Here is a 24,328-nt window from a genome sequence, read left to right as displayed (position 1 = left end):
TTAATCGACCGAAGGGCACATCAGCCCATCCATGGCCAGAAATTGGGATGATGTGTTCTCCTCGATGTGCACTAGCATTATCCTCCTCACAGCAACTATCTCCTCCTTTGATAGCTTGGTCTAGGAAGGACCCTTATCCTTGGTCCTTGTTGTAAGGCTTGAGTGTTCCTTGTAACTGATGTTAGTGGGACAGTTTCAGCTACTAGTCATTTCTTTCTTTCTTTTCTTATTGTTCTTATCCTAAGATATGTCACCAGGGGCATACTTGTAATTTTGCCTTTTTTATAAAGATTAATATAAATAGAAGACTGGCGGCTGCCAGTACTGAGTTTTGCTTTTCTTTCTATCATTCGTACCCTCTTTTCTCTCTCCCTCTCTCTCTCTCTCTCTCTTTCTCTCAATCATCGCAAGCAACAACATGGTATCAGAGCGAAATTTCTAGGCTGGAGAAGACCTACGATCCTAGCATCAGTCTTTTCAAAGGGGATTGGACGTAGCTACTTTTGTTTTAGAAGAAAAAAAAACCCTAGCAGCAACTTGTGTTTTCAATATTCTCTGGCGGTTGTGCTTGTAGAAACCCTAGTAAGTCCTGCGGCTGTACTTCTACTGAAACCCTAGTGGCTCCATGCGACAGTTACTGAAAACCCTAGCTGTGTCTGGCCGTGGGATGGTACTAGTCTACTGAAACACTAATCGAAGGAGGGTGTTGATGGTGCAATGAAACCCTAGCAGGTTCTGATCTAGTGCTGAACAAGTGTGGTTTTGTTTCAGTTTCTCTTAGTATTCTTTATCCAATGGTGCGTAGGGCTTATGCCTTGATTATATGATTACTAGTTTGAATAATTGGATGGTTAGAGTGGGGGAACCACATTCAGACCAACAATAATGTCTGTATTGGTGGTGCTGAACCGATGATCGGACTATTTATTGTTCTGTTTGGACGTTGTAGTGATTGATCTCTCATTCTCAGCAGTAGTTCTTGTGCTCTCAGCAATATTCAATAGTTTGCTACTCACATTCTAGGAGTAAACCTTGAGTTGCCACATTCCAATTGTGGCGGTTGTGCTGTTAGGTGGCATTTGGACTAGTTGGTTGTAATATTCAATGGCAAGTCATGAACTGATCTCACCGGGGAACACCTCAACCCGCAACACAGCAGGTATGGGAGGTGAAACCATGGTTTTTCCGATGCCAATTACCCCCTTGAATGGTCTGAACTACCTAGAGTGGGCTAAGAGTGTAAAACTCTAAGTAACAGCAAGGGGTAAGGCCGGTTACATCAATGGAAGGGTGAAAGAACCCAAGGGTAATACAGCTGAACACGATAGGTGGGACCAAGAAAACAGTATGGTGATGTCTTGGCTCCTCGCAGCTATGGAACCTGATGTGAAGAAGAATTTTATGTGGTCAAACACTGCTAGTGAGATCTGGGAATAGGCCAGAAGTACCTATTCTGAGCAAAGGCATTATGCCAAGATTTACCAACTACAAGCTGAGTCCTCTACCTATAAATAGGGAAACCGTAGCTTGTCCTCATATTATTCAGCTCTTACCTCCATATGGAAGGAGTTGGACCATTATCAAGCCATAGAGTGGAAGCACGATGATGATAAAAAGGCCTATAGGAAGCTGATCTCTCAGCAACGAGTGTTTGCTTTCTTGTTAGGGCTGAACCCTGTATATGAACCATTAAGGGTGCATATCCTAGGAAGCAAATAATTGCCTACAGTACACGAAGTATACACCCTTGTCCAATCTGAAGAAAGCAGGCAAAGTGTGATGGTTACAGCTAAGGGGGAGTAACAAGTTGCCTTGGCTGCGGTGAATAACAACCCAACAGGGAAGAAAGGTGATCCTAAGAAATCAGATGATAAAGATAAACTCTTTTGTACTCACTGTAGAAGGTCACAACATACACGTGACACCTGTTGGGACATCCACGAGAAACCCAAGTGGCCAGCAAAGAATCGAGAACAGGGTAAAGGTCACTTGAAAAGAACGAGTGCAGCACATGTGGCAACCCAAGACACTCAGGTTGTCGATAGTACCCGGGACCCTCCTAATAAGCCTAACCCCAAGGAGGATATAATGAATTCATTCAAAGAGCATCTGGAATCTTATGGCAGGGCATTGCAGCAATTGGACAACTCAGCCACTAGTACTCCCTCTACCTCTTTTGCATCTACTTCAGGTACTGTGGCTTCTACATTCCATGTCACTCCCACAGATTCCCCTTGGATTATTGACTCAGGGGCCTCAAATCATATGACTGGTAAGCCTAACCTATTCCATTCTTATAGCCTTTTGTCAAGAAGGGATAGAGTGAGACTTGCAGATGGTTCTTTTTCTTCCATTGCAGGTCAAGGATCGATATCCCTTCCCCATGGCCTTAACCTGAATTGTGTATTGCATGTCCCTCAACTTCCCATAAATTTACTTTCAATTAGTAGCATTACAAGTTCTTTAAACTGTAGTGTAACCTTTTTTGTTGACTCGTGTTTTTCAGGACCTAACTTCTAGAAGGACGATTGGTAGAGGAAGCCTAGTGGACGGTCTCTACATTCTCGACAATAAAGCTAGTCTTTCCGTGTCATCCTCAAAGTCAATAGTCAGTCAAATAAGAGCCAAATTTTGTTGTGGCACAATCGTTTAGGTCATGTTTCTTTCGAAGTAATAAAATGTTTGTTTCCACTTTTATTTAAGTCGTGTTCAATGTTAGAGTTCATGTGTCAAACGTGTCAGTTGAGTAAACAATGTAGAACAACCTTTCGTTCAATCAATAAAATATCAAATGTTCCTTTTCATGTGTATTCTGATGTATGGGGGCCTACAAATGTAACCTTTGAGGGTGGATAGAAGTATTTTATTACATTGGTTGATGATTACTCTCGCTATAATGGGTAATCCCTATGCGTAGCAGAGACGAGGTTCCAAAGATAGTGAAAGACTTCCAGAGGATGGTGTTTACACAGTTCCATGTTGAAATACAAATCTTCCAATCCGATAATGCGAATGAATACTTCCATGGGGAGCTAAATGAGTTCTTCACCTCCCATGGGTCTATTCATAAAAACTCTTGCACCAAAACACCACAGCAAAATGGGGTTGTAGAAAGAAAAACCAGACACTTCCTTGAGATAGCCCGCGGGATGATGTTCTACATGAATGTCCCAAAAAGGTTTTGGGTGGATGCTATACTTATAGTTGCGTATGTCATCAACCGCATACCCTCCAGAGTATTGAATTACATGGCCCCTCATTAGTTACTGTACCCTCAGTCACCTTTATTTTCCATCCCCATGAGAGTCTTTGGTTGTCGGGCCTTTGTCCATGATTTGTCTCCATCCAGATTTAAGTTAGACCCTCGGTCCATTCCTTGTGTCTTCCTGGGGTACCCATCCTCTCAAAAGGGGTATCGATGTTTTGACCCAGTCAGTCGTAAATATTTTGTGTCTATGGATGTGTCATTCTTTGAGTCCGAGCCGTTCTTCCCTCCTCCTCAGGGGGAGAGTCGTAGTGTGGAAGAGGAGAAGCAGGTTCAGGTGTCTCTTCCTTCTATTCCGAACTTCACTCCCTTCCGTGTCTTCCAGCGTACTCGTCAAAGAGATCAGTAGTGTGATAGAAATGTGGAGCAGCCAAACACTGAACAACTGACATCATCAGAATCCTAGGAGGTAAGTCCAACCCCTAACCCTTCTGCCACTGTGGATGACCTAGACATCCCTATTGCTCAACGAAAGGGAGTCAGATCTTGCACTACCAAACACCTCATTACCCACTTTGTTTCCTATGACCACATCTCCCCCTCGTACCGAGCCTTCCTATAGGCAGTTGGCTGCATCCCTGTTCCCAGAAATGTTGCAGAAGCCTTAAAATACCCTGGGTGGATAGATGCCATGAAGGAGGAGATTGATGCCCTCCACAAAAATCAGACTTGGGAATTGGTGAATCCTCTAGAGGGGAAAGAACTCGTGGGGTGCAAATGGGTGTTCACAATTAAGCATAAGGCAAATGGGATAGTTGAAAGGTACAAAGCACGACTAGTAGCCAAAGGGTACACATAGGTATATGGAGTTGACTATGATGAGACTTTTGCCCCGGTGGCTAAGATGAACTCGATTAGGGTTCTCATATCCTTAGCTGCTAGCTTTGACTGGGAATTGCATTAATTGGACATAAAGAATGCCTTACTGAATGGTGACTTGGAAGAAGAGGTATACATGGTTCAACCTCTTGGATTCTCTACCAAGGGAAGTGAAAACAAGGTGTGCAAGCTACGAAAGTCTCTCTACGGCTTAAAACAGTCTCCTAGAACCTGGTTCAGTAAGTTTCACATGGCAGTTCAAGAGATGGGGTTCCAACAGTGCCAGTCTGATCATATACTTTTTGTGAAGAGATGTCAGGAGTAGGTTGCCGTATTGATAATGTATGTAAACGATATCATCATTACAAGGAGTTGGAGTTCAGAGATACAGAAATTGAAACAATTTCTTGCATCCAAATTTGAAGTGAAAGATCTAGGACTCCTAAAGTATTTCCTTGGGATCAAAGTTGCCCATTCAAAAAGGGGTATCTTTGTCTCTCAAAGGAAATACACCCTTGATCTATTACGAGATACAGGTAAATTAGGTGCAAGGCCGACAGACACTCCTATGGATGCGGACCACAAGCTAGGTGACTGTATTGGTGAACCTCTGAAAGATGTAAAGCAATTCCAAAGGTTAGTGGGAAAGCTGATTTATCTATCCATGACCCGTCCAGATATTGCCTATTCAATTGGAGTTCTGAGCCAGTTTATGCACTCTCTTAAGAAGCCACACATGGAGGCAGCAAAGAGAGTCATTAGATACTTGAAGAAACATCTAGGAACAGACTTACTATTCAGTAAACACAATCACCTAAAGGTGGAAGCCTTTACAGATGCTGATTGGGTAGGAGCCGTGGATGATAGAAAGTCCACTAGTGGGTATTGCACATTTGTGGGAGGAAATCTGGTGACCTGGAAGAGCAAGAAACAAAGTGTGGTAGCAAGATCAAGTGCAAAAGCTGAGTATAGAGCTATGGCACATGGGGTGGCTAAAGTCCTTTGGCTAAAGAACCTCCTAGGTGAGCTTGGAGTTTCTGTTCATAATCCTATGTCTCTTTACTATAACAACAAGGCTGCAATAAACATTGCTAGCAACCCGGTCCTACATGAGAGGACTAAGCATATTGAGGTGGATAAGCACTTCATAAGAGAGAAACTGGAAAAAAGGGAAATTTGTATCCCTTATGTCAACTCCATGGAACAACTTGCTGATGTCCTCACAAAAGGACTTCCGTGTTCACGACACAATGAGCTATGTGACAAGCTGGGCATGATAGACACATGATAGACATCTTCAACCCATGATAGACATCTTCAACCCAACTTAAGGGGGAGTGTTGCAAAGCTTGAGTGTTCCTTATAACTGATGTTAGTGGGACAGTTTTAGCTACTAGTCCTTTCTTTCTCTCTTTTCTTATTTTTCTTATCCTAGGATATGCCGCCAGAGGCATACTTGTAATTTTGCCTTTTCTATAAAGATTAATATAAATAGAAGACTGGCGACTGCCAGTACTGAGATTTACTTTTCTTTCTATCATATGTACCTCTCTTTTATCTCTCCCTCTCTCTCTCTCAATCATCACAAGCAACAACAGTCCTCGAAATGGACAAGGCGAGGGAGAATGGCCAACCTTCTCATCACTTCACAAAGGAAAAACCCTCTTTCTAGTGCTTAATTGAAGAGGGAGCCCCAACAAGAACCTAGGTGTTTGTTCTAGCCGACAAGTAGTAGTACCCCTACTTGTGCTTCTTCTAGTGGAGAAAATATATAAACATCAGCAGGGTGATCGCAATGTCCTTGAGAGTGTAATAATAGAGCAGCCCAACCAGGCACTGAAACAAGTTCGACATCAACTGAACAGACAAGACCCAATAATACTTCAGGACGAACACTACCCTAGGATCTAAAGGGAACCTAAGGGCGGATATCAAATTATGAACATATACGCAAACCTCCTCAAAATGGGCCAAAGTGGCCCTCTCCCCGATCCTAGGACACCTCAATTCGTAGTCCTCGGGAATGCGATACACTTCCCGTATCTGATCCAAGTCGGCTGAAGAAAGGCTACATGAACTCGAGGCAAACCGCTCTTCAAACTCCACATCGGCCTTATCCGCCTAGTCGGCACCAATCTATCAGACCTCAGCATCACCCTCGTCACCAACCTCGGCCACATTGGCATCGGTCTCAGGCACCCTAACATCATTCACCTCATGCCGAGGACTACCCTCACTCTCATCCCCCGAAGTGTACCTAATGAAAAGGGAAGACAAGGAAGACATAGTGAAAAACATCTTACCGAAAAAAAAAGTTTGGGACACCTGAGATATCAAGCAAGGGACGTCAGCCAAACTCCAAGGCATAGACTCTTCTCAAATGACAAAGTGAAATGACACGCCTACCCCCTTTCTATAAAGGCAACCAACAGTTCAGATCAAACCAAATCAACAGTGTTGATTCAACGCCGCACTTCGCATGCACGTGACCTCGGGAAGACAATATGACGCGTCTATTGACCCATCTCAGAAACAGCACGAGCATTGAGCCGATTGGTCTACCCAACAAACCGGCTTTACTTTAGGCCAATCAACTCAAAGAAATTAAAGTTCTTCAACTGAGGACCGTAGAACTCTTCCATGCCTAATCGCAACCAAGCACTATAATTCTCAACTTCAGAATTAGGGGAGTGGTGTTTAGGTCATGGTTGAGTTAGCCAAGGGTGCCACATGGCAACCTCCATGGCCCTCATCTCTCTCAAGCCACGTTGATACCACGTGTGATAGAAGAGCACGACTAAGGAGTGTCCTACATAGACAAAGAAGCAGACTCTACCGAGGAAGAGGAAACCTCCCGAATACCTTGGCGAACAACCTCATCCCAGAAACCCCGGGAGCCCTATCTATGTAGAACACGGGCACCCAACTATAAATAGGTATTCACTGCTCAAGGTAAAGGGATTTTTAGAAGAACACTCTTTGAATACCTCTGCACTATTTCTTCGGCCTGATCCAACATTATTTCAACCTACTCGGTCCCTGCCACCTCTTTCTTGGCCTAACTGACTTCAGCATCGGAGTACCTACCCGAGAATTAACTCCTTGGGCCTCTAACATTTCTCTTGGTTGCAGATTTTAATGTGTGGTTTCATCCTTCCACCTCGGCCTTGTACAGTTGGTAGGATAATTTGATTTTGTCCTCAATTTAAAACACATTGGATCAAACAACATCACCTAGCCAATTTGTTATTGGGTAGGATTTGGTTCCAACTTCTTAGAACATATCCCCACATAGGCTGGTTCTACTATGTAGGGGTTTACCCTATCCAAAATATTTTAAGGATGTGAAGATTTGAATTAAAGCACTCATGGTTACAAAAACCATGGTCTCCCTTAACTATTACATCACTTAAATAATTTGATTTTTTTCTCCAGTTTAATATTTGAATGTATATAATAAGTAATGTAAAATGGTATGTAATACTTACAAAATTTAAATTATAATGGTATAAAAGGAACAAGTTTCACAGGTAGACATTGGAAATGCCAAGGCCATAACCAACCTTGGAATGGATCTTGACAAGGTAGGTTCTAGTCCAAAAATAGAATAGATTCTAGATTCTGCCTTGAAACCAAAACAAACTGACCATGCTCACCCTTAATGATCAATATAGATCCACAACTATTATTAGTTGGTCTTTGGTCATCATAGGGTTTTGTTGGAAACCAATTAATTACAAAAAGAGAGAAGTTGAAGTTTTGAGACGTATCTAAAAACATAGTTGTTAGAACCTTATCCGTCTCCATTCATTAGACCGTATTTCCACTTTGGTTGCAAGTAAATTCATTCACAAGATATGAAAAAACATCAAGTGTGAAACTACAAACAATAGAAACATCAATAATTCATATTGTTGGGAGAAATGAGTGCTAAGAAAATTACTGTTTAAAAACGTCTTCACTTGAACCTTTTATAGATTTTATAAAAAGTCACTATGAAAAATTTTCAAGTCTCTTATGAAGATGCTTCTTGTGGAGTTATAATTTGAATTAAATGACTATTATTTGTCAATTGTAAAAAATTTAAATTATGTTAACTAATCACACCTGATCAAATTTTGAATATTGGATAAAAATTGAGAATCAATGGTTACAATGAAGCCTCCACATTGCATTCTTATGCAAACCATTTGGATGCAAACAAGTATATCTCTAAAGAACCTCATTAAGCCACATACATGCATGCACAGATTGCGCTGGTAATGTGTGTTTATATTTTCCACTCTACATTTTTCTAAGAAATATAAGTTTAACCTGAAAGTGGTCTTTATAAGTTTCCAATGTAGGACAAGTTAAAAAAGAGAGAAGGAAAAAATAAAAAATAAAATAATGGTAGGAAAGTTCAAAATTTTAGAAAGCTAATTTTACAAGTGTCAAACTATGTAATCAATCAATCAAAGCCATGAAATTAATTCTCTAATGACAGGTTTCTCCATACAAGTAGATGAGTTCAATCTTGCTCCTTCCTTCCGAGCGCCCAAAAAACGAAGAACAAACAAGTAATTACCAGTCTCTAATGACAGGTTTCTCCATATATGTAGATGATTTCAATCCTGCTCCTTCCCTCCGAGCGCCCAAAAGACGAAGAACAAGTAACCAGGGATTATTACCTACTTCCATTGCTTCCAAGCAATGCTTGGAAAAATAAGGGCTGTATCCATCCTTCCGAGCAATGCAATTTTGAAGATATCATGCAAACATGATATCACTTTCTTAAGCAATTCTGCAGGGATTGCAGTGGATATCATTTAGCAATGCTTGGAAGAAGAGAGGAGCTCGGAAGGATGAAATAGAAAAGCATTACTTCCTCTAACTCAGTAGACTGAGTTTTGCTGTTTGCTCCTTTCATCCTTGAAGAAAGGAAGCAATGCAGCAGACCCCGTGTAACATGAATGTGAGAAGGATTTTTTAGATGAGAGCTCAGGGCAATAAGAAGCAAGAAGGGAAGGGCTCATTCTCTTTTTATCTCAATGAAATTACAGAGAAAAGCATGATACCCACAAAGATTGCAGTGGATAAAACTGTTTAGTTAAGAAGATGTTTGCATGGATTATTGGTACGAACTAAACCAGTAACCAATAAAACGTGTAATGATATCTGTGAATACAAGTGCACAAGTTCAACTCAAACATGTGTAGAAAATCCTGACTCATACAAAGCTACAACTCTCCGCAGAGTTTCCAAACCAACAGCCTTATTTCTTCTTCTAACATGCAATGCAATGCAATAAACAACCGCAGAAACAGAGCGAAAATGTAAAACCATACAAGCCTTAATTGTCATTTCATACCAAACCCGCTCTATTACATATGGATTTAGGAAGAGCCAAGGGGAGACATTTACATAAAATACTACGGCATTAGAGCTTATAATAAAACCTCTTCAATGTACATCAGTTTTAATTTATATCCCCATGTGACCACAAATTAGTTAATGCTGCAGAGTCTAAAACTTACAAAAGTGAAAATTTGAGGGCTCCCCATCGCTAACAAGAGATTGCTCCTCAAGACCACCGCTTTTCTGCATCCTTCCTATCTTATCCTACCTCAGTAGTTACTGTTAGGAGTAATTTTGGGTTTTATAAATTTTTCCAAAATTACATGATCCAATGAGAAGTAATAGGAAACTTGGACCTTGAGACCGGCCCAAATTCATTCCATCACCCAGCAGCGACTGCATCAGTCCTAGTGTTGGATACTAGGAGCTGACGGAGCTTAGCACCTGAGTTAGAGTTCTTGTGGATCTCAGTATCCCTCCGATCATCTATACTAACAGATGCTGGGTTGTTTACCCTGGATAAGAAATTCTCTGTACTAATCGGTGGATCCTCGCGGGCTTCAGTATCATTGGCCACCACTTCCGTCGTCTGTCCTAGTTCTGCATCTTTCAGTTTCTCCTGTAAAGATGAAACCAATATAAGCTTCAATATGCAGAATAAGGTGGGTGATACATGGCTCGACAATATTATTGCACTACAAAGAAATCCAGTTGATCAAAGCACAGAGATCTCCACTCAACTTCAATCCCAATTCCCAAACCATTTGGGTTAGCCATGCTTGGAATCAAGGCTACACGAATCCTGATCAAGGCACGGAGCTAAAAATAAGAAACGTGGAGAGCGTTTGGTAACGTGATCTTTTTAAGGTAAGCTATTGTTTGTTTGAATCTACTGGTCTCAATGTGGTTTAGTTGAAACTACACGGTTTGAACTACACCACACTCGTTCTGCACTGTGACTTAGATGTATTGTTAGCAAAATTTTAAATAAAAACATTTCAGTTATTACAATATATATAGTGATTATCCAATTTACCATGGTGTAAACTGACCAAAAAGATTTTGGTTTAGAAGAGAAATTGCATACTTCTTGTGCAGATTCGTCGAATTTTATAACTGTTTTACTGGCTTTAGGATCGATCATTTTGCTCCACACCAGCCATAATTAGGAGATATTGAGTGCTGCTGGTAATTAATAGATGTTGTGGTGTAAAATGATTGGTCCCACAGCCAATAAAACAACTATCAATTTCAGTTAATCCTTAAGAACACCTAATGGGTGTAGCTTGATTCAGAACCAAGCAACCCATAGAATATCTACAGTGCAGACCACCCTCAGACCCTAGTGGGTATGAGTAGCTTACATAAGAGAGAAGACCTAAGCAACCATCCACTTGTTAAAAATAATGTGGACAGCTGGCACGAAGTATCACGTAAGACATGGTTGGCCAATCCGTGAAACCGTAGTCTAATCAAAAAGCTGCCGCCCACTGGAAGGTCAACACTGCAAGTCTGCAACCATCTAGCTCTTAAAAAGAGGCCATGTTCTCGCCTCAAACCACGCCTATGGAGCTACATTGCAACCATCTAATATCGTGTCCTTTGGGTATCTATTGGCTGCCCCTGAAAAAATATTTTCTATTTTTCTCTTTTACCATTTCACGTAGCGCACTAATAAAATGATATATCATTGGCTGGCCACAAAGTTTTTTCTGTGAAAGCCAAGTTTTGCTGATTACATTTGCATCCATAGATATGAAGTCAAATGCGATGGGAGAATTTACCATTAAGGCAGCATTTTCAAGCCTCATTTTCTCCGAACTCTGTGTTAATCGACTTATTTCAGATTTAAGAGCTATATTCTCAGCAGTCAGGGATTCAACTTTCATCACAAGTTCATCAGTCTCGGCCTGGAACAGAAGAATAGCATTTGTAAGTTGTGATAATGGTCATCTCATAGAGTGACAGTAAAAGCTTCAAATGAATGCAAGAAACATAAAGTCAGAAAAGGCTCATATTCATGTTCTTCCCCTACCTGCTTCCTCAACCTTGACCTTCTAGCAGACTCTCTGTTAGACTGCTTCCTCCTCTGCCGTTTTAGCTCCCGCTCATCCTTGTAAAGATAAATAGTCATTGGAAGAAAGCATCAACACATCACTGCTTATAGGAACAATTTATCCATTTTCAATGATAGACTAGTTCACACTGAGCAAAGAAACTAAATAAAAGGAAAGGAAATTATATTTTAGTTGAGTCCAAAACCATTCATCAATATTTAAGCCTTGTCCCAACTATATGGAATTGGTTACATGAATCCTGTTCGGTTTAGGGTCCAAAATTATTTGACTCAAATTGCAGCAAGTGAACTCCATAGAGATGGTCATGTTTCTTATAATCAGAAATTTCATTGATTCTATCAAACTAGATTCAAGACAGAATCCTAAAAGAGTCTGTTTGTTGACCATTTCACATGATCAATATTGATTATTGATTGAGTGTGGTTCACATAGGCAAGACCCAATGGCAATAACATGGATAGGTGCCCAGAAAGGAGAAAGAACAATATAAGCAAAGAATACCTGCACCCGGAGTTCAGGAGGAACAGTTACTGTGTTGGTGTTTGCTTTCCCATTACGGAGACCCCTGAAATCAAATATTGGGGTCATGCCAGGTGAAGGTGCAATTCCAACTGTTTTTCCTGCAACACTGATAGCACCTCCACTGGAAGCTGCATTTACCTGTGCACTTGGCATGGAAATTGCTGGTGTTTCAACCTTCCCATCTGAGCCTGGTTGCATAAATATTGAAAAGAAAAACAAGTCAGACATGAAAGCGGATAATTACATATTAAAGAAAGAGCAGTACACCCAAAAACAAGAATATTTTGTAGAAATGATATGTGTAATGGTATTTTGTTTTCAAAAAAAAACAGTGATACAAGGTGTGCATTATCACTGACATAGACTGTTTGATCAATGCACCGCTTTGGAGATGGTATTAAAGCACTAAACTGCACCTACATCCATTAAGACGCATCTCAACAACAGACATGTGCATTCGGGAAAAATTCCATACTGTTTATGAAGGGGACAAGAGCAACAGCAGCAGCAAGACCCACAGGCCCATTCCCTTCAATAATCCCTAAAACGCATCATTACAAGTGCTTTCTGTTTTTCACCAGGCCTACCAAATACTTCCTCCCTTACCAAAGATGATAAATAAATATTTCTTAAATAGAAAAAAAAAAACTTAAGTTTCATTATATTCTCAGTAAGGCATAGAATCCCATGAAATTTCAGTGAGTTGGATATACCTGCAGATAGAATCGAATCAGAGCTTCTTTTCCTCTCAGTTTTGTCCCCCTGCATATAGAAGGCCATATTTAAGATTTGCAAATTCTGTGCTTCATGAATAAGTATAACAACTTTAACAGACCAAGAAAAATGATAAGTAGCATAAAAGACATACCCCTGAAGTATTCCCATCACTTGAACCATCTGTACCGCATTCTGCACTGCACACATTATTATAGAAGTTCAAGGGTTAGCCAAGCAAAGAAGTATTTAACACACTTTCCTCTAATGGTTGATTTTTGTCCTAAGAGATCTACCAGGTTGCGCCCACTGAAGGGTGTATTATATATCATATATGAGCACCAGTATATGGTATTAGATTAACAGACCTTGGTGACAACCCACTAGTTGCGCCTTCCGCAGCACCTTCAGCATTACCATTGCCTAGTCCTCTCAATTTCTTCATCAAGCCACGATCTTTGCTACCTGATGATTTGGCAGGTGGTTCTACACTTACAGGGGTTGCAACCTGCATCACAGTCATGACAGTCAGATCCAACATCTGGCACATGGCAGATGGTACAGTTTCTTTGCTATCATCTGCCTCCAAGGTTTATGACCCCCCCCCCAAAAAAAAAAACACTACCTCCAAAGTTCTAGAAATATCACATCATTCAACTAACGTGAATACATCATATGATATTACGATATGGAGATAACAAGTTCAAAGAAATATTCAGTACCATGACTTCACTCACAACAGGTGATGGTGGAAACCCAGGACCATGTGGATGTGACCCCTGATACACAACAAACAGTTAATAAATCCTTTAGGAGAGAAAGGACACTGTTTACAGATTGTTACGTCTAATGTGCAGATTAACCTTATTTACCGGAGTGTCTCGGGTCTGGGGACGCAGGACCTGTACGTGGGACAGGCCTGAGACCCCCATAACTTTCCACCTGACCCATGTCAAAAGAATCTAGACCAACCACTGGATGTATTCTTAACTGAAAGAATAGCTAGTCCAAAAATCAGCCTAATTAGATAAGGTTTAACCATCTGATTTACCTTTTCTTTTTTGTTAAAGGGAAGCTTTTCTCTACCGTCCAATTAAATGCAGTAAAAATCAGAAGGTCGTTATCCTGGATCTCCAAATCTTTAGCTGAGATCTTCAAGGAAGACCCCATTAGATGGTGGGCTCAGACAGTTAAAACATGGGGCAGATGGGAAGCCTAAAGACCCATATTAGGGCCATGGAGTCTGGGGAGACAGGAATTTAATGGCACAACCATGATTTCAATTAGGGTCCATTAAATGACTGGTCCTCATTTCTTGAAAAATGGAACAGGTAGCAGGTTATCGGGTTCCAAACCTGTGTTCATGTCCTGTTTCCCCAAACCTGAGATACTCCTATATGTGAATGTCCTTGGACTATTCCTTCGGTTCTGGTTTTTTGAGAAGGTTTTGAAGGCACTGGTTCAGCTTTTACATGGCAGTAGTATAGTTACAATAATCTATCTATTCTCTTAATTGTGGTGAAATAATTGAGACAGGGATCATTAGATAACAGCTGAAGTGGCCGAACTGAATGGCTTATTACTTTCTCATTTGCTAAATATGTCATTAAGCAAGTTGTGATCCTCACTTGCTGAATGACATGTTGGGTTGATTACTGTACCCCCAAACAGTTTATCATATGACTATATTAATCTACTAAATGACCAAGCAATAAGTCAGTCAGTTCAGCTTCTAGTGACTCTCAAATGGCCCCTCAAACTATCAAATTGTACTTTAATAAGCCTTTTTCTTGCAATCAAAGGTTCACCCTCCTTTGTAGGGAGTTTAAAACAGACTTACATAAGTAATTGAAGGATGAGCATAAACACCTCCATGTGGAATTGTTCCCAAGAGAGAGGAAGACACATGTATGAATAATTAACCTGCATAGCTGCCCAATCAGGATACGGATGAATATTGGTTTGCTCCTGCCAATGTAAATTGAATGACTAATCTCAGACACAAAAAAAAAAAAAAAAGATTAACCGAAAATAGGTGTCAAAGTTTTATTCTTAATGTGAAAGTTCATCCTTTAATTCCTCTTAACATGTCCTAAATCACTTCAATAAATTGTTTAAGAGGTTTGCAATCATAATCTTTCTAAAAACAAAACAGCAATTCCTGCAATTATAGATGAAGATAAAAATATCAAACACTAAATTATTTGGAAGGAAAAACATAAGAAAAGTTGTTTCAAAGAAAATGGACATCCACAAGGAATCCCAGCAAAGAATCCCAATGGTCATGTAGCCAAATTGCTTTTATTGTTTTGTTAAATAAATAAACATCTAGTTCAATAAGCAGCCATTACAGATCAATTTCCATATCCAACAAGGTTCAACACATTTACAATACTTGGAACAAGAAACATTATTCTCCAACAAGATCAATAAAGACAAAAAGCAAACCATCCAATAATTTTGTCAGCTCACTTGTGCAGGTGAAGAAGTTTTCTCTGACTTGGGAGGTGTTGCAGCTTCATTGTTTCCCATGATCAAATTCCACAGCAGAAAACGTTAATTGCTCCACAACAGATTTTGAAACCCTTTATTGAAGCAAGCTATTCTCTGCATCATATTGAAATCGATGTCAGCTACCGTGGAGGTAACCATATCAAAACTGAATTGACCAAACAAAAATAGAAGATGTAATAGGAGGATCTAGGAAAGCTGAATGGTAATGAATAAGTGGGAGAAAGCATAGATGATGGTGAAACCAATATCAGTAAAGACTATGGCAATGATGATGGTAAATAACCAAAAGAGAAAACCATGCCTCACTAAGAAAATATACATGAACGTTGGATAAGAATACTAAAAATAGGATCCAATAAAATCTTATCACAACAAATCAATCCCCTTCCTCTAAGATCATGCAAAGGCCTGCATCCTAATCTTAAGATAATACCTGTTGGTAAAAAGTCCCAGTAAAGATAAAATTTGCAATGAGAACTGCCTAGTTTGAACGATATCCAGCCTGGTTGGTGAAGATTAACCCATGAAATAAATAAATAAATTTTACCCAGATTTATTAGATGCACACCATCACCATGTCAATATAAGCGTATTCAGCATTCATATCAAACTAGTGAACCCCATAAAACAAACAAAATAATTAAGATGTTGAAAACTGCACTGGTATAATTCTCTAATATTCGGAAAGAGTCCATTAAGTTCTTCTAAGTTTTTCCATCTAACTTTGAGGACAGAATCAACATAACAAAATGTAATTAGATATTTGATTTCCCTGCTAACATTTTGCATTTTCAGGTGAGGGTGCATTCTGACGGATGACTCTCCGCTGCAGCATGGGGTGAAAACCTCAATAATGTGAACGTTACCATGTTCTGTTAAGAGAAAATCAGCAAGAACTGCTTGGTCAAATATCAACCCAAGCCCATTAATCAGAGGGTCTTCAATCTTCATTTGGTTCTCCTTTTCTTAATTGGAAAATCGGGATTTTTCTAAATTTTTTCCTATAACGCCATCATTGTGGCATCTTCCTTCTACAGTTGAAGCTTGATCGGAACTCAGAAAACGCACCGAAGTAGAAATATAAGTTATCCAGGGTATTTTTTCTCCCTAGCAGAGAAATAAAAGGTACTGAATTTAACATCAGGAGAAAGAAAAGAAGCAGAAGCACAGGATCCAAAGCCCAAACATAATTTTTGGAAAAGGAGAGGGGTATTAGTGCCTTTTCACAGCCCCGTGGTTAGTAAGGAAGTCATACCTAGTTACCTACAGATCATCGAGCACCAAACGATGCCAACGTGTGAGAAAAATGAGGGAGATATGTAGCCTTGTACTTGGAAATAAAAAACAAAAAACACCTAGATTTTTCCCCCTTTTTTTTTCTAAAAAGTAAAATCTCTACAGAATACTGGATGAGTTCTTTTGCTTCGAGAAACAAAATTATAATCAACATCAAATTCTATTATCCGTTAACCAAGTAATCTCCTCTTACATCCTGTTTCTCAGTGCCTCTCCGTTTTCCTGCCTTCTTTTTCTTGCCCTTGTAGATCTTATTCATTTAATCATTTTTATTATTTTCTGCCGATACTTGGAAACCTCTGTTAGTCACTTGACTTACCTATCTTTTCTCATTTCCGTAGTTATTTTTCCCCTTAACTCTAGAAACAGATAAATATAGGGACTATAATCATCAATTCGAAATTGTTAAAAAAAAAAAAAAGGAAACAGAGATCCCGATCATCTCCAAATTCAATGTTTCAACTACCATCTGCAAATCAAAACTTGCAAAAATGAAAAATCAGCGAATTAAACCTTGTAATCAGCATACCTCAAACTCTTGAATGCGAAGCCCGATTCGAACTGTGAGAAATCTCTCCAAGGTTCCGTCTCCACACCTTTGAAACAAATAAGAAAAAAGGATTTCGCAGAAACTCCCGGCTTTGAACTGTCTTCAACGGCGGAAGGAGAATTGCTAGAAAAAGTTAGCGGGAAAAAAGGTGTAACTCGAACCTCAACTATGAGCTACCATTCTTTCTTCCACATTCTCTCTATCTCTGTCTCTGGTCGGAAAAAGGAGGAAAGAAGAACGGAGAAAGATTGCTATCAAGCGCGTAGTGGGGGAGAGAGAGAGAGAGAGAGAGAGAGAGGGGAGGTGGGGGGAGGAGGAAGGGGTGAAGAAGGAGAGGGACGCCAATGCAATAGCCACGTCATGTAACATGTGTCTTTATATCCGAGTGTAAATACAACATGTATATACGGAGCCTATGGTGGTAGTTGAGTTGGCCGTCGATATTCGTGGAGACCAATAATTTATTCCGTGCCATTTGTGCCGTACACGTGTCTAGTCAATAATCGATTCAGCGTTGTAGTTGGGGTTACTGAGCCAGCTAATCCCCTCGGTCAAGTGGCTTACGTGGTTGTTTTCTTTTAACAATAAAAAAAGAAGGAACGATTTAACCAGAATGAATAAGGCCTTTGGCGTCCGCGCGGGTTAAGGGGACCAAATTGACTTGTGTTGAGTTAAGATCTCATCCCACTGGGACCACGTGGGATTTAGCGTTCTTGAATCAGGGGGCGATTCAAGAAACGTTAAATTCTCGTTTTGTCTCCTAAGTGCAAATGGTGATTTGCGAATCCCGATGGAAAAACGTTTTTTGAGAAAATGCTAAAAAGTCGAGAATTTTCTGGGCGATTCTTTTTTTCTGATGTGGCAGTAAATCCACATCAGCAGAATTGAAACGGATATGCAACGCACCGGTGCCAAACACCATCTAGATTAGTATCATACTATCATTCATTAACATAAAGTATGTTTGAAAGGGCTCGTAAAAATATAAATGGAATTCCCAAAATAGGGGGTGTTTGGGTGGGTTTCTCATAATTGCTTTTACGGCTTATTACGTTGTAGAAACCAAAAGCATCTCAAAAAGTCAAAAATATAATTTGGTGAAAAAGCATGAAATTTTGTACTTTTATAAAGAAAAAGCCCATTTAGGAACATCACACCAAACATTCAAAATGTGTTTATTTAAAAGTCCATTTAGACAATGTTTGGGGTGCTTATTGATTCTAAATAGGCTTTTTAAAAAATTACTTAGTAAATAAGCAGCTTATGAATGTTCCTGAAAAAGCATTTCTTTCAAATGAGGGTAGAATAGGTGTTTTGAAATTAGGCGGTGGATAAAGACAACTGATGCAGTGCAATCCGGCTGCTCCCTGCAAGAGATGATCTGGCTACCGGCAACGACGGGCTCGATGAACCTGCAAGAGATGAACTAGAGAACCTGGGGTTGTTTACCCGATGGGGTCGCTCCGATGCTTAGTTAGCGATTGGTTGCGAGCTGAAAATGATATTAGATTGTGAAAGTGCTAGAGAGCTAGAGAGCAGGATCCATTTCCGTGTTAGTTGGGGATAACGCTACCAACCGGTAAGGTTGACCATTTCCCCCTGAATCGGGGAGTGGGGAGATGATACTTAGTCGTTACAAGGTATGATCCCGTAAGATGCGGAGTATGGTGACGAGATCTCTAGGGTTGCCATGCGGTGGTCGGTCAGCATTGCCTGAGCTTGTGCTCTTCAGATCTAACCTAATATGAATGGCGAAGTGCCTTGGAACTAAGGTGGTCCTAATGTGACCCTGCGCCGAGGTATACTCGTCTCGAGGTAGTCTTGTCCTGAGGTGGTCTGGTTATCCGAGCTCGATCCGTTGTGGACTTGGCATGTCAGAGTGAGTTGTTGGCCTACTAGTTACGTCGTTAGTTCGGCATAAAGGTTGGTCGCCAGGTCGGCGCCTGTGCCTAGTCGCTAGTTCGGGACACCATCATCTTGGCTAAGTTGTTGCCTAAGTGGTTCCAGGTGTCACCCAGTTGTTCCAAGATGCCACGTGTCACAATGTCATTGGAGGGCCAAATCCGCTCTCGTCAATTGCCTCCCACTCTTGAGCTGAAAGTAACTCGGCGAATGGAGTAGATTGCTCCTTTTGGCCGGAAATAACTAATTCGATGAGCTCGTAAGTGTCAATTCAATTCCTTAGGCTTTGGGAATGACTCGCAGTCCGCTCCTTGATTTTGCCCATGCTGAAGAGGCGACTAGGTCTTATATGGTGAGGAGGTCTTCGCTAGTTCGGTAATTTGGCCCTTAGGCTCTGGGAGCGACTCCCAATCCGCTCCTTGATTTTTCCCATGCCGAAGAGGCGACTAGGTCTTATATGGTACCGAGGTCTTTGCTAGTTCGATAATTTAGTGCTATGGCTGCACTGCATCAGCCTCGCGACGCCGGTCACCTACTCCTACAAGAAGGTACTAGGAGCTCCACCTACGGGGGCAACACTACTGACTTTAGGTCGTCAGCTAGCACAGGAGCCTTGGAAGGCTCGACCATCAAGGACATCTATGCAGTCTGTTGGCTGCCAACTCCCGTGGAAGCCACGAAGAGCCCATCTTTGTAGAGGGGACCTCGCGAAGATGACTGATGAGGCTTTATCCGAGTTGACATAAAGTCGGCAGAGCTGCTTAGTCTGTTGGCCATCAATTTCCTGCATAGTCTTTGAGTTCATAAAAATGGAAACTAGAAAGTGAGAGCTTTTAGTTTCTAAAAGGTGAGAACTTAGCTTTATGGAAGAAGATGACTTAGCCCTTCAGAGGATGAGAACTTAGCTTTTTGTAGCGTTTCCTACAGACGTCGCCAAATGATGTAGTGCAATCCGACTGCTCCCTGCAGGAGATGATCTGGCTACTAGCAACAACGGGCTCGATGAACCTGCAAGAGATGAACTAGAGAACCCGAGATTGTTTACCTGACGGGGTCGCTCTGATGCTTAAGTTAGCACTTGGTTGCGAGCTAAAAATGATATTAGATTGTGAAAGAGCTAGAGAGCAGAGATTACGCCTCTTTTTCACCCCTGGGGGGTGAAGCCTTTATATACTGGAGTCCTTGCGGGTTCGGTGGAGTAGTTCCGGAATTCTCGTTGTAACAGGATTCGTTTCTATGTTAGTTGGGGATAACGCTACCAACCGGTAAGGCTGACCATTTCCCCCTGAATCGGGGAGTGGAGAGATGATACTTAGCCGTTACAAGGTATGATCCCGTAAGACGCGGAGTATGGTGACGAGATCTCTGGGGTTGCCATGCGGTGGTTGGTCAGCATTGCCTGAGCTTGTGCTATGTAGATCTGACCTGATATGAATGGCGAAGTGCCTTGGAACCGAGGTAGTCTTAATGTGACCCTGCGTCGAGGTATACTCGTCTTGAGGTAGTCTTGTCTCGAGGTGGTCTGGTTATCCGAGCTCGATCCATTGTGGACTTGGCATGTCAAAGTGAGTTGTCGGACTGCTAGTTAGATCATTAGTTCGGCATAAAGGCTGATCGCCAGGTCGGCGCCTGTGCTTAGTCGCCAACTCGGGACACCATCATCTTGGCTAAGTTATTGCCTAAATGGTTCTGAGTGTCACCCAGTTGTTCTAAGATGCCACGTGTCACAATGTCATTGGAGGGCTAAATCAACCCTCATCAACAAGCTATAAGTATGATAAATGCTTTATCAATAAAATGGGTATATTTTAGTGAAAAAGCACTTGTTGGGATTTTTTATCTAACATCCAAATAGGTTTTTCGGATTTAAGCCATGTTTGAAAACACTTAAAAGTACTTCTTTTAAGACATGGGACCATACATTAAACAGTTTTTAAATAATTATGGGTGTTTGGTAAAAAAGAGGATAAGAAGTACTTATTATTAAAAAAATACTTTTTAAAAAAATGACATCGATGTAACTTTTTTCAACATCTTTTGAAAAAGTACTTCTTCGTTCAAATGGGACAAACCTGTCCCTGCTTTTTTTCTCATTTAGTTGCAGCCTTCCACTTGTCTTTCCTTTCCCACTGTGTTGCGACCTATTTTGTTTTACTTCCTGAAATCGTCCTCCTATCTTCTTCCTCCAACCACCTTTCGCTGGCAATTCACGATTTTTCTGATCACTGGCCGGGACTTAGTTTTCTCCTCGGCATCTATGTGATAAATGCAGAAGTTGTGAAGCAGCAAAGGAGCTGATTTGGGCAAAATAAGAGACCTTGGAAACAAGACATATCTGTCAAAACCCAGATAAAACACTGAAAGTCAATAAAAACATATTGAAAGACAAAACCCCATTAAAACCCTGCAACCAGCGGGCGCGAACACTATTTTCAAATTCTGAAAACCAAAGTAAATTGTATAATAACAAAAGTAGGGAACGAATGAATACAATTGAGAGCAACATCTGGGCATGTAACCAAAGCGAGCTTTTCTTGATCACCACAGACGAAAACAGAAATAGAGCCTTTCCCCGTCTCAACCAAACATTCCGGCAAAAGCTCAGAACGGTTAACCGAACGAACAGAGAAAAAAGAGAAAATGGCATTGTAGAAGAGTGAAGAGAAAAACCTATCTACATTTACGATTTAAAACAAGATTTCCATATTATAATTGTTACCTTCCCTCTTAGAGGTATCACATCATCATCAACAGAAACCGTCGCTTGAGAGGGAGAGGGTAAAATTGTCATTTGCATGAATATAATCATTTATGGGGACGGTATCTTATCAAACATTTTCACTCCAATAAGTATTTTAAAACATAATAAGTGATTTGAAAAGTGAATTACCAAACAGCTAATGGGTTGTTAAAATAAATACTTGTGAAACAAGTATTTTTTTTAACAAGTACTTAATCATCAAACAGGGCCTTAAGTGCTTTTCCAATAAGCACTTAATACAAATTTAGAAATGAAAAGCCCCCTAAAATACAAGCTATGATTCTAGGATATACAAAGTTTTCGTTGAATTATCAAAAGACAAAAGTAGCTTTCATTGGATAAAAACTTAATGTAGATGAATCTGAGCCCGATCTCCTAAAAGTACAAATGAGAGCGCTACACATTGGGAATATCCCATGTACTTGTATGCTAAATTCATAGGGAAATATTCCCTCTATGTCTTGCTACCAAACTGGGTACATAATTTTTTCTTTCAAGACCATGTGTAATGACATAAACAAAGGCATATGTAGGTCTAAGGCCCTAAAACTTGCAATGTGTCATTTTTTAAGGAGTTGGAATCAGCCCAACTTGAGATCCTTTTAAGGCCCCGTTCACTTTCTGGTAAGTTATTTATCCGAGTAAATGTAGTTACTTATAAAGAAATGACCATTTCAGCCATAAAAATCCATTATTAAAAAGGTTATTTTTGTCCCATTCAAGTGTTGGTAACTTCCCCCAGGTGGGAAAGTTATTTACCCACCTAGGAGATGGGAGTAAGTGATACCTAGGATAATAAATTTTTCCTGATTCCACATAAATCTGAAAAAAGAACATGGGATTCTTGATCAATGGGAACCAAAATCTCATTGACCAACTCCCCCCCTCAAAACCCCATACATTTTGATGAATACCAATTGATTACCCTATAAGAATTTTAGATATCATGCCTGTCGATAGTGGGATTCTAGGTAGATTTATAATACCAAATAGATATGATACGGCTTGATGAAGAATCTTTATGATAAGAAGTAAGAATATTTTAATTAGGGTTCGGCCATGATACTAGAAAAAACTTGTTATCAATCAATTGATATCATAAAGGGGGAGATTGTTTGATTGATGAAAGCTCTTCCATTGTTGTATCTTTCTACAAACATAGAATTTTCCATCTAATTATCTACTCTAAAAAGTGTAAACTCTAATCATTCTCAAAAAAAAAAAAAAAAAAAAAAGTAAATTCTAGGGGTTATCTTTTATGGTGTTACATTAATGGATTCACCTATGATAGTGGAAAGACATGATATTAGAAAAATGTGTTATCATTTAGTATCAGAAAAGTATGGTAACCAATTAGGTAGTTATTAATCAAATTGAGAGGGTGATGGGGGTTTGATTGGTCAAAGCCTTTTGGTATCATGTCTTTGTAACAACATAGATTTTTGTTGATACTCAAGTGGCCTAACGTAAGAGGGGATGAATTGAGTTCCTTAAAGATTTCTTGCGTAAGGTCACCCTCTTTCTATTATGAAAGCAAGGATCAAAAGAATGAGACCAATTGAAGAATATACAAATTGAGTGAGGATTGTAAGAAGAAAAATAAGCAATAACAAACACAATAAAAAGAAAAAGCAATATCTAGAAGATGCACACAAACTATTTAGAGTTTCATCTATTTACAACCTACGTCCTATCCTTAGCCAAACCTCCTGAGAATTTTAAATCTATTACTTAATTGTATTTCCTAGGTGCCAACTGCTAACCAAACGACTTACAATCATCGAATAAACTTGCGGGTACTATCTAAACCTTTCCGTGTTCTCTCCCAAAATACACAAGTAAAATAGCTAAAAACCCACTAATTGTTGAAACTCAACCATAATACAATGTCAATAATGATGACTCAATCAAATGAAATGCCTCAAATAGGCTAATATACAGATGTGGTCAAACTATTCAGATTGTAATTTGTGCACCAGAGGGCTTAGAGATTCAAGTTTCTTACTGAAAAAACTATTAAACACAACTCTCTTTTCTCTTTTTCATAAAGGTAACATTCTTTTATCTCAGAATCTCTTTTCTAACTTTGTCTCTCTTCTTTTACCATTCTTTTCTTTCTTCTTTTTCTTCCCACTTAGTTTCTATTATTGTTGAATCAAGGGAAAAACACATATAATCATCATTGAACCAATAGTGATAGATCTTTCTCCTCTAGGAAACATTAAAAGATGATTTTTAATAAATTTTAGGGAGAATGATGGGCGGGGATTGGTGTATAAGATAGGGGTATTTGACACTTTGAATTTCTATATGCCTGCAATAGAATTCAGAATTCTGCAATGAACTGTTGTATACTTTTCCCGTAAATTTTATGATTTACCAGAAGTGGAAAGAGTTGTTAGAGCTTCAAATGATAAAAAAAATAAAGAGTTGATATTAAGAGCAACTGCACAAAGTAGTCAACTATCAATATTTAGTAGTCAATCGCTTTAATTATGAGATCTTAAAAACACTAACAAGGTTTGCTAGTAATCTATTACCAAGGCCTAATATATATATATATATATATA

The 24,328-nt window shown here is 39.8% G+C and overlaps 1 pseudogene across 1 annotated transcript; it reads right to left on the bottom strand.

Moving 5' to 3' along the window:
- Positions 1-9,398: 9,398 nt before the first annotated feature.
- On the bottom strand, positions 9,399-17,446 carry LOC148845815 (transcriptional activator TAF-1-like; annotated as a pseudogene). Its single transcript, XR_016102322.1, has 12 exons — positions 17,075-17,446; positions 15,208-15,342; positions 14,576-14,703; positions 13,458-13,514; positions 13,104-13,243; positions 12,890-12,935; positions 12,735-12,783; positions 12,497-12,550; positions 12,001-12,209; positions 11,457-11,534; positions 11,206-11,331; positions 9,399-10,040 (listed from the first exon to the last, which is right to left on the bottom strand). The product of XR_016102322.1 is annotated as a transcriptional activator TAF-1-like (transcript).
- Between the last annotated feature and the right edge of the window lie 6,882 nt (positions 17,447-24,328).

The sequence above is a fragment of the Nelumbo lutea genome, chromosome 7 (genome assembly GCF_056320005.1).
Source record: "Nelumbo lutea isolate HS-2025 chromosome 7, American lotus-T2T, whole genome shotgun sequence".
NCBI lineage: Eukaryota > Viridiplantae > Streptophyta > Magnoliopsida > Proteales > Nelumbonaceae > Nelumbo > Nelumbo lutea.
The sequence above is the reverse complement of the archived record's forward strand: the minus strand, read 5'-3'. Positions and strand labels throughout refer to the sequence as shown.